An 11,737-nucleotide genomic window follows, 5' to 3' on the forward strand; every position below is an offset into this window, starting at 1 on the left:
GATGACATGTGTTACTTTTATGTCATAATGAGATTTATGACATGGTTTCATATGAATAATGGATAATGACATGACACTACATGTTAATATTTGGATCAAATTTCAAAACACTAACACCCCTTGGAATTTCAACCTTTTATTTCCACTATTCTATACTTCTATCAAGTAATCAATTATTCCACATTGATTCCTTTTTTACTATATTGTATTGTATTTGTTGTTGAGAAAAATTAACAAAAATAATCCGAATTATTGACCATCTTCACATTTTCTAATCCAAACTACACTTTAACTTAGAATAAACCAAAGTTTAGGGGGGAGTTACTCATATTAGTTTAAGCAAGTAAGCAACCTACTAAACGGGTTAAATTATACGACCTGGGAGTCACTTTTAACTTTTTTTTTAATTGTATTTCCTTCTCCTTTACCTTTCAGTCTTGAAACCATTTACTTATTCTTCATCAATCATCATCTTCTACTTTTATTTCATATTCCTCTGACCTCTAGTCACCATCAATATTTCATTTTTATATTCTTCTTTCCAAAATTATTAAACCCATGTATGTCTATATACTAGGAAGCGATCTGATTTTCTGTAGAAGTTAATTTGGTGTAAGGAACTTAGATTAGGGGACTGATGTGATGTTGTTCTTGTTGTTGTTTTTTTTTTGGTATTTAGTTGGTGCGATCAAGTTGGGACATACTTGTGCCAATTTCGTTGTTTGTTCTTTTGTTGGTGGCATAAGTGTGGTAGTACATGACTACATGGTTGATGAACAATGTAATGGATGTTTGTAATTCATTTGAATTGAATTGCAACTAAAATTTCAATGGAATATTAAAAAGAAGGAATACATGATTGGATATCAAGGAAAGAATAAAAATGGAAATTTACAAAATTTGATGAAAAAATTTGAAGATGGAAGGTCATGCATGTGAAATTGATATTTGATGAAGGCACTTTCACGGAGGAAACCCCACAAAAAAAGACACGATTTGTACTCCAATATAGTTTGGGTGGTAATAGGTAAGGGTGAGAATGGGACGGGTATCCGTACTGTTAGTACTAACGGTTTGGGTACCCAATAACCAATATCACTAAAAGTGATATTCATAAATCGAGCCGATAAGTTCAGGTGCTCGGATTTTCTGATCGGTTATCGGGTACCCAATAAGGTATTCAATAATGATAATTAAACTTAATAATGTAGTTATTATGATATCATTTAACACTAATTAACAACAATACCACATGATCTTGACCAAATTATTAATTAATAATATTGCTAATCAATGATTTTATAAAGTGATTATGAAGTAAACTAAGGGTTTAGATTTTAGAAAAACATATTTAAGTAAGGAAAAAAAACACAAAAAATTGTTTATCGGATCGGATCAGGTAACAGTTAATTTTAAAATGATACTCAATGATCATACCCAATAACAAATTATCGAAAAGGGTACCTGCACAGTTGTAGTTATCAGGTCGGGTACCCTAATTTTTGAAACGTTTACAGATCGGGTTTTCGATTTATCGGGTAGTTGATGGGCGTTAGAACGGTCGTACATTCCACACTCAATCAAACACATTTATTAACAAACACCTTACAAACCAAGCATAATGACAAGTAAGAGTTCGGTCCACAAGGAACGGGATATGATTGCCAAAGATCTTTACACTTAAGCTAACTCGAAGTCAATTGGTGAATTGGGGTTCGTCAAGAAGACAAACAAACTATGGTTCTAAATCAATGAATTAAAGATACTAGGGAATGAGATCCACTCAACCAAGGCAAATAGGAAAACGGGGAGTAAAATAGACAAGATATAGCAAGGACTATATGTAAAATCAACCTCATGCAATTAGAAAACAACTCACACTACTAAACTTAGATTCCTCATTAGTTTAGCAATAGATGATACATAATCAAATTACAATAAGTAATGACGTACTCAATTTACACTTCCATGTCAAATTAGGCATATCATACTATCAAGCTCCTTAGTCAAGGGTAGCTAAACCTATCATGAGGAACTAACAAGCAATCTCATATAATCAATTTAATTGCAATACAAACATCAATGCTTCTCCCACATTTGCATAGTTAACCCAAAAGGTCGAGCTTCACCCAACCCCTAGCAAGAAGACTACTCACAACTCATGTTTATCAACATGCAATCAAGAATTAGGGTTCTAAATACTTCAATAATTGGGGAAAAGTGGTTAACAATTGAAATAACTATCATCCAATAACAAATTACCAAGAACTAAGAAGATTTAAATAACATGCAAATACCAAATAAAATTTGAAATTAAAAGGAAGAAGGTTGGAGAAATTACTAATTGAAGCTTCAAATGTTGAATACAAATTGCCAAACTTTGAGAATAATTCTTGAATTTCACTAATACAATGATTTGATTTGATGAAAACTAAGCTAAATTAATCCTAAGGAATGTTTCAAACTAAGAGAGGTTTCTGAAAACTAGGCTACTGTACCCCTTCTCTAAATGAGCTAAAGGGGAAGTATTTATACTCCCCGAAACACATAGGGAAATCCGTCAAAAGAAAACGGATTCCCAGCGAGGAGCGCCCGCTCCACAATGAGGAGAGCCCGCTCCTTTCGGCTGCACGCCCTCTCCAGAATGCTTCAATGAAGGATCAGATTTGAAAGTGTCAGGGAGGAGCGCCCGCTCCTCACATGATGCACGCCCGCTCCCCTGTTCCAGCAGCATGGGCAGATTCAATCTTCAAAGGGAGTAGCGCCCGCTCCTGGTGAGGAGCACGCCCGCTCCTAACAGCACCTGAACTTGGGCAGAATGTGGCTAGAGTCGAGGAGCGCCCGCTCCATGAGAGGTGCACGCCCGCTCCTAACAGCACCTGAACTTGGGCAGAATGTGGCTAGAGTCGAGGAGCGCCCGCTCCATGAGAGGTGCACGCCCGCTCCCCTGGAGCGCCCTCTCCAATCTTCAATCCTCTTGTCTTAAACACGATTCATGCACCGAAAGCCTGCCTAATTGAGTCCATAGACCTGCAAAACATGGACAAACACAAACCAAGAGGGGGGGAAAGCCGAGACAAAACATTTTCATTCAAAATTGGGTTAGAAAGAGGGGAAATGATCGCAAAATCGGGTTTAAATTTACACAATAAGTGGTCAAATAAACCACTTATCAAATCCCCCCAAGCTAGCCAAATGCTTGTCCTCAAGCAATTCACATTGCCCAAAAACAAACCCAAAGATCAATTTGCTCAAAGAAAAGCACATGCATAGATATGAGAATCCTTAAGCAATAAAACTCGAGCATGAGGTATATGCCTAAGATCAACCACGGTCATGACTAGCCAAGGCCTAGCTAACCTTCCCGAATGTACTCAACTTTGGTCCATTCAACCAATCTTACCGCGTCCCCAACACAAAGTTCAAATTCCCCTTAATGGTAATGTCTCATGACTCCTCGAAGGAGCCGAAAGAAAAATAGACCAAAGAAGGTTTAGAGCACTCGACATCTCAATGATAAATACCCTCTCCATATGCTTGTGAACCAACTCCCTCCACCGTCTATGGCTTCAACTATTCTACTAACATTACAAGACTCAAGGAATACAGCACAAAGTTAAGGCATAGAGAAAACTAGAAGTGCTTTGCAATTAAAGTCAAGCTAAGATATATAGCACTAAGAGCAAACCTAAAGAGGTTTCTAACTTTGACCCAAAAATACAAACTATGAATAAACTTGAAACAAAAACGCACCCCCAAGCTTGTTTAATCGCTAGGGTGGTGGCTATTCATCACTTCTTTCCTTTTTTTTTTTTTTTTTTTTTTTTTCAAACTTGGGCATTTACATCACAAACTATTATTTATAACAACTTAAAAATTGAATTAAGGAAACAAGAATGACATGCCTTAACTTTGTGCGAATGAACAATACATAACAACTTCATATTACTAAGAGTAGTTTAGGCCGCGATCTTGGGAGTCAGGACTCAAGTTCTCGATCTAGGTACTAAATCAAAGAGGATCCTCGCCACTCATTCAAAATGTAGTAGGCTTGAAAAAAAATATTACAACCTCACTTTTGGGAACAATGTGGGATCAATTACTACCTTTCGGGGTTCAAATTCCTTCGATATGGGCGACTCCATCTTACCACAAACCTAGACTTTAAGTTTCGCACATTCGGGAAAGTTATTCTCACACTAGCCTAAACTAACCAATTCTATGTTCCACCAAGGGCATCTAAACCATGCTCGAAGTTTTATTACGAAAAGAAAACAAACATCCACCACATACAATTCAATATCATCATTGCAAACCGATCAAAGGCAAACAAAATCCCTTTTTTTTTTTTTTTTTTTTTTTTTGGAAAAAGGTTGAAAATGGGGGAAAGAGAAACTAATTAAAGAATTTGGATATTAGGGGTTTGGATATTAGGGAATTTGGATATTAGGGAATCTGGATGTTAGAGGGGTTAGAAGATAAGAAAAAGAAATTTGGATATTAAGGGAAATCATCATCAAAATTCATCATCAAGCAAGACCAAGAACAATGCCAATCAACCATGATACCAACCAACAATCTTAACACAACAATTCTCACACAAAAATTCACAAATTCACAAATTATAATTAATTTTTCATGCACAAGCCATTCCCTTACTCCACAATTATCCACAAAAACCAACAATTTAATTATCAAAGGCAAGAAAATTTGTTTAAATCACCTAATCATGCAACTAATTACACAACAATCATGAAATAAACAAATTGAGAGAAATATTGAAGAAAAACCCTTAGGTTTAAGAGGGAAAGTGAAGTAAGGAAGAAAATTATACCACTTTGAGTATGAAAATACTCTAAAATCCTCCAATTTCCTCAAATTCCTCCTTTACTAGCAAGCTTTCCCCTTTCCCTATTGATTTTCTTCAATTCCCACTTGTGGGTCTTCGAAATTTTTGCCCAAATTTTTATGAAATTATGGTTTTTGGAGAGAGAATTTGATGTAGATTAAGAATTTGTGAATTTTGGTTGAAGAAAGTTGAGATTTGATAATGAAAATGAAGAGAGAAGTTGGAGAATATGAGGTTTTTAGAGAGGGAAGTAGATGTGAAGGAGGAGAGAGAGTATGAATGTTTGAATGAGAGGTGAGAAATGATGGGTAAAGTGATTAAAAGAGAGATAAGTTCCTCTTTTTTTTTACCCGGACAGGTAGGAGCGGGCGTGCAGAAGGGTAGGAGCGCCCGCTCCTAACTGAGAAAGAGATTTTGCCTGTTTTAAAACCGTGTTGGAGCGGGCGTGCAGAGATGTTGGAGCGCCCGCTCCAAGCCGAAGTTGAGAATCTGACTTTCTGACCCAGCAAGGAGTGGGCGTGCAGGTGAGTTGGAGCGCCCGCTCCTGAAATCAATTTTGGCTACGACATTTGACAGGAGCGGGCGTGCAATGATAGTGGAGCGCCCGCTCTAATGCTACGTTGGAAACCTGTTTGCTAACCCAGACAGGAGCGGGCGTGCAGTTGAGTTGGAGCGCCCGCTCCTACCAGTCTTGAAGCCTACTGTTTCGTACATTGAGCTTGGAGCGGGCTTGCAGTTGTGTTGGAGCGCCCGCTCCTAGCTGGTGACAGCTTCCTGTTTTGTTTTCTTCGGCTCTTTTTGCTTCAAGTACCTATATCAAAACCACAAGAACAAAATTCAACAATATTGGCCAAAATCAGATATTCCCAACACTCATATTCTTTTCTTCTCTCATTCATTGTTTTATTTTTCACTTCTTTTATTTCCTTGACTATCTCTTCTCTCTCTCTTTTTTTTTCTTTTTTTTTTTACTCGGGTTGCCTTCCGGAAGCGCTTCTTTAACGTCAATAGCTTGACAACCTCCACACTCAGGAGGTAAGATTACATTGAGTTGATTCTAAAACACCCACATGAGCACCCTCGTAGTAAAGCTTGAGGTGATGCCCATTCACCTTGAAAGATCTCTTGCCGTCCATATCCCAAACTTCCACGGCTCCATGAGGAAACAGTTCCTTGACAACAAAGGGTCCACCCCACCTTGATAAAAGTTTCCCGGGAAACAATTTCATCCTAGAATTGTAGAGCAACACCTTATCTCCAACATTGAAGGTCTTCTTTTCAATTTGCCGGTCATGCCACTCCTTTGACCGGGTTTTGTACAAGCTTGCACAATCATAAGCATCCATCCGTAGTTCCTCTAACTCATGCAAGTCTAGCCACCTTTGTTCACCCGCACTCGCCAAATCAAAGTTGATCTTTTTGATAGCCCATTGAGCACGGTGTTCAAGTTCAACCGGAAGGTGACAAGACTTACCATATACAAGCCGGTAGGGGGTAGTGCCGATGGGGGTTTTGAAAGCGGTTCTATAGGCCCAAAGGGCATCATCTAGCTTGTCCGACCAATCTTTCCTATTCCTAGCCACTGTTTTCTCAAGAATTACCTTGATTTGGCGATTGGAAACCTCCGCTTGCCCACTTGTTTGTGGGTGATAAGTCGTGCCAAAGCGTTGATGGACCCCATTCTTTCTCAGCATCTTTTGAAACACATTATGAATAAAATGAGAACCATTATCGCTAACCACTGCTCTAGGGATCCCAAATCTTGGAAATATCACCTTTTTGAACATCTTCATCACTACCTTGTGGTCATTAGTTGGGGAGGCAATGGCTTCAACCCATTTAGAAACATAATCAACCGCCACAAGGATGTATTGATTTCCATTAGATGAGGGAAAAGGTCCCATGAAATCAATGCCCCACACATCAAACACCTCAAGTTCAAGAATCGGTTGTTGAGGCATTTCATTTCTCTTCGAAACATTACCGGTTCTTTGGCAAGAGTCACATGTTTTCACAAAACCCCATGAATCTTTGAAGATATGAGGCCACCATAACCCGCTTTGTAGTACTTTCAAGGCTGTTTTGTTGGCACCCATGTGCCCTCCACAAGGATCGGAGTGGCACATCTTCAAAACACTCTTCACTTCATCATTTGGCACACATCTACGGAGTAAACCATCTACTCCTCTTTTGAAAAGGATCGGATCATCCCATATGTAATGCCTTGCTTCCCTTTTCAACTTCTTCTTCTGGTTCCTTGAAGCATTTGGAGGAAACTCCCCACAAGCCAAATAGTTCACCAAATCCGCAAACCAAGGAAGATCTTTCTCGGCCAACAAGTAAAGCACATCATCTTTTAACTCATCACAAATTGGGACCCCATCGTCATTATCGTGCACGTTCTGTAACCGGGATAGATGATCCGCAACCACATTTTCGGCCCCCTTTTTGTCCCGAATCTCTACATCGAATTGTTGAAGTGATAGCACCCAACGAAGAAGACGAGGCTTGGACTCTTTCTTTGCCACAAGGTACCTAATAGCCGCATGATCAGTGTAGACAATAGTTTTGGAACCAATGAGGTAGTTCCAAAACTTCTCAAAAGCCTGAACCACGACAAGAAATTCTTTCTCCGTTGTGGTGTAGTTCCGTTGAGCTTCATTCAAGGTCTTAGACATGTAGTAAATCACGTGAAGCCTCTTCTCTACCCTTTGCCCCAATACTCCTCCAATCGCAACATCACTTGCATCGCACATAAGTTCAAATGGCAAATCCCATCTTGGCCCTTGCACAATTGGAGTTGAGATTAAAGCCTCCTTTAATTTGTTGAAAGCTTGGAGACACTCTTCATCAAAAATAAAGATGGCATCTTTTTGAAGAAGAGGATTTAGGGGTCTAGCAATTTGTGAGAAATCCTTGATGAATCTCCTATAGAACCCGGCATGCCCCAAAAATGACCTTACTCCTCTCACATTGATTGGTGGGGGAAGATTTTCTATCACTTCAACTTTGGCCTTGTCAACCTCAATCCCTTTGTTTGAAATCTTGTGACCAAGGACAATTCCCTCTTCCACCATAAAGTGTCATTTCTCCCAATTCAAAACCAAATTGACCTTCTCACATCTTGTCAAGCACTTGCCCAAGTTGGACAAACAATCCTCGAACGAAAGGCCCCCTACCGAGAAATCATCCATGAAAACTTCCATTTCGGCTTCAAGCATGTCCCCAAAAATACTCATCATGCATCTTTGGAAGGTTGCCGGTGCGTTGCAAAGCCCGAAGGGCATCCTCCTATATGCAAAAGTTCCATAGGGACAAGTAAAAGTTGTTTTCTCTTGGTTATCCGGGTTTATAGGGATTTGAAAGAAACCCGAATAACCATCAAGAAAGCAATAATACTTGTGCTTGGTTAGTCTTTCAAGCATTTGGTCGATAAAAGGGAGAGGAAAATGATCCTTGTTGGTGGATGCATTTAGACGTCTATAGTCTATGCACATCCTCCAACCAGTCACCGTTCTAGTTGAAATGAGATTACCATTCTCATTTTCAACTACGGTCATTCCTCCCTTTTTAGGGACCACATGAACGGGGGAAACCCATCTAGAACTCGAAATGGGGAAGATGATGCCGGCATCAAGGAGTTTGGTGATTTATTTCTTCACCACCTCCCCCATTTGAGGATTGAGTTTCCTTTGCCTCTCAATGGAAGGCTTAACACCCTCCTCAAGTGTTATGTGGTGCATACATAAAGCGGGGCTAATACCTTTGAGGTTATCTATGGTATAGCCTAAAGCACCTTGGTGATCTCTCAAAACACCACATAACATTTGAGTTTGGCACTCGTTCAAAGAAGAATTCACAGTAACCGGAAAAGTTGAATTGGGGCCCAAAAACTCATACCTTAGGTGTGATGGTAGAGGTTTCAACTCTACCATTGGAACACCCTTAACTTCTCTTGAGGTAGCTACTTCTAATGCATCATGTGTTGTGATTCCCATGCACACTTGCTCATTGCTTGATTCCGTACTTCCTTCAAGCATCTCTTCATACAATGCCATCTCTTTGCTTTGGTCACCTATCTTTTCCTTGTTCAAAAGGACATTCTCAAGGGCATCGTTAGTAGTGAGAAAGTGCTCATGCATAGAAGTTACAATAGAATCAATAGTATCAATCATCATGCAATTATCAAGACTAGAGCTTGGATATTTCATGCTCTCATTCAAATCAAATTCTATCACCTCATCTCCTACTTTTAGTGAAATTTTAGCACTTTGAACATCTATTAAAGCACCCGAAGTAGCAAGAAAAGGTCTTCCTAGAATTATTGGAATGTTAACATCTTCATCCATCTCTAACACAACAAAATCCACCGGGATTACAAACTTCCCCACCCTTAGAGGAACATCCTCTACCTTACCCTTTGGGAATTTAATAGAGCGATCGACCAATTGTAGGGTGATGTTGGTGGGTAGAAGTTCCCCTATCCCAAGTCTTTGGTATACTGAGTATGGCATTAGGCTAACACTAACCCCTAGGTCACACAAAGCATTATCAATTTGCATCTTGTATATTGCACATGGGATAGAAAAGTTACCGGGGTCTTTTAATTTGGGTGGCATCTTGTTCATGATAATTGCACTACAATTCTCGGTGAGACTCACCGTTTCAACCAATTCACACTTTCTCCTTCCACTCAAAATATCTTTCAAAAACCTAGCATAGTTAGGCATTTGCTTGATAGCATCGGTAAAAGGAATTGAAAGGTGAATTTGTTTCAATGTTTCAAGAAATTTTCCAAATTGCACATCTAATTTGTTTCTAAAAAATTTGTGAGGATATGGTAGTTTTTGCAATTGTTTTGTTTCTCTCTCTTTTTCTCTTCTCTCTTCACTCTCTTTTTCAAAATCTTTCTCTTTCTCAAATTCTTTTTCTTTCTCACATTCTTTCTCCTTTTCATTCTCATGGTTTTGCTCTCTCTCTTGTTCAAAATCACTTTTAAAGGGAGGCTCACTCATGTTTATTCTCTCATTGCTTTTTTTAGGAAAACTTTCTTCCAAAACTTTACCACTCCTTGTTGATATAACATTTACGGGCCTCTTAGGATCTAGTCCTTGGGGTGGTAGTTTAGAAGTGCTAGTCCCTTCCTTCAAAGCATTGGCCAATTGTGAAATTTGTGTCTCTAGCATTTTATTATGGGTCATCACTTCACTAAATTTCTTTTCACTTGAGGCCATGAAAGAATTGAACATTTTAGTTTGATTTTCCATCATTTCCTCCAAGCTAGACCTACTATGTGGTGCTTGTGCATAGTGGTTGTCTTGGGAAGCCCTATTACCTCTAACATTCGAATTGGACGTATTTTGATTAGAAGAACCTCTATTATTATTGTTGTTCCAATTGTTCCGATTATTAGAGTTTCCCCCTTGGTGAAATTGCCCTTGATTCCCATAGTTTCCTTGATTATTATGATTATGGTTACCATAACCACCTTGTTGGTTGTAGTTACCTTGGGGATTTTGGTCCCTTTGGTTCCTACTTCCCCATTGATTTTGATTATGGTAATCGTAATCATTTCCTCTTTGGTTATAGGAATTCCCCCTTGTTCTCTTCTATTTGGTGGTAAGTATCTTTGATTGTCATTCCTATGTCTATTATCATAAGACAAGGCATTGACTTGTTCATTTTCATTTTCATTACCATCTTCGTATTGGGGTTGGGGTTGGAAATCATAATTACAAGAAGAGGTATCATGGTCATAAGACCCACAATTTTCACAAAACAAACATCCATGAGGCATGTTATTAGAAGTAGAGGGAGAAGAGTTAGAATTCATACCTCTCCCCTTAGATTGGGAGGGATGCTCTTGTGTTGAACTAGAGGTCTCTAGTTTTTCCTTAATGGACGTCATCTCCTTTCCAAGGTTGGCGATTTGGGAGGTCAAATTGTTGATGGCATTAAGGTGATCAACGGAGTAAACCGCATTTCCTCCCTTGTTTAGAGAATCTCTCTCTCCTTCTTGCCAATCCATGTGGTGCCTCACCACATCCTCAATTATCTCTATGACTTGCTCCTCCGTCTTGTTCATAATCGGGCCACCCGCTCCTGCATCCAAGCTAGTCTTTCCTTGTGGGCTCAAGCCCCCATAGAAAATTTGAAGCACTTGATATGACGGAATGCCATGATGAGGGCACTCCCTTTGATATTCCTTGTATCGTTCCCATGCTTCATAAATGGTTTCACTAGCTTTTTGACGGAAACCTTGGATCAAAGCTCTTGCCTCGGCCGTCTTCTTTTGGGAATAGAATCTTCCTAAGAAAGCCGTGGTGACCTCGTCCCAAGTTCTCAAGGAGTTAGGCCTCACCTCCTTCTCAAGACATTCAAGAGCTCTTCCTATCAAAGAAAAAGGAAACAACTTTAGTCTCACAAACTCTTGAGTTACCCCATTTACCTTGATCGTGTTACAATATTTTTCGAACTCGTTCAAGTGTGCAAGAGGGCTCTCATGTTTTGCTCCACTATATTGCCTCCTTTCAATCAAATTAATCATTGCGGGCCGAATCTCGAAGTCATTGGCTTGAGTAACGGGTGGAGCAATGCTGCTTGAAGCTCTATAAGCTCCCGGAGTTCCCAACTCCTTTAAAGGTCTTTGAGGTGGTGGTTCCGCGTCACCCATTTGATCTCGACCCTCCTCGAAATTGGTCTCTCTAGAACCGGCTCTTTTTCTCCTTCTATAAGTTTGCTCAATCTCGGGATCGTAAGGTACCAAGATCCTGTTATGAGTTCTGCGCATACACTCTCAACAAACGCAATTAGTACCAAGGCTACAAGTGTAGCCAAAAAGAAACAATCTTTTTGAAATTTTTTTTTATGGTGAACTAGACTCAAGTA

The sequence above is a fragment of the Chenopodium quinoa genome, unplaced genomic scaffold, assembly GCF_001683475.1.
Source record: "Chenopodium quinoa cultivar QQ74 unplaced genomic scaffold, ASM168347v1, whole genome shotgun sequence".
NCBI classification, from domain to species: domain Eukaryota; kingdom Viridiplantae; phylum Streptophyta; class Magnoliopsida; order Caryophyllales; family Amaranthaceae; genus Chenopodium; species Chenopodium quinoa.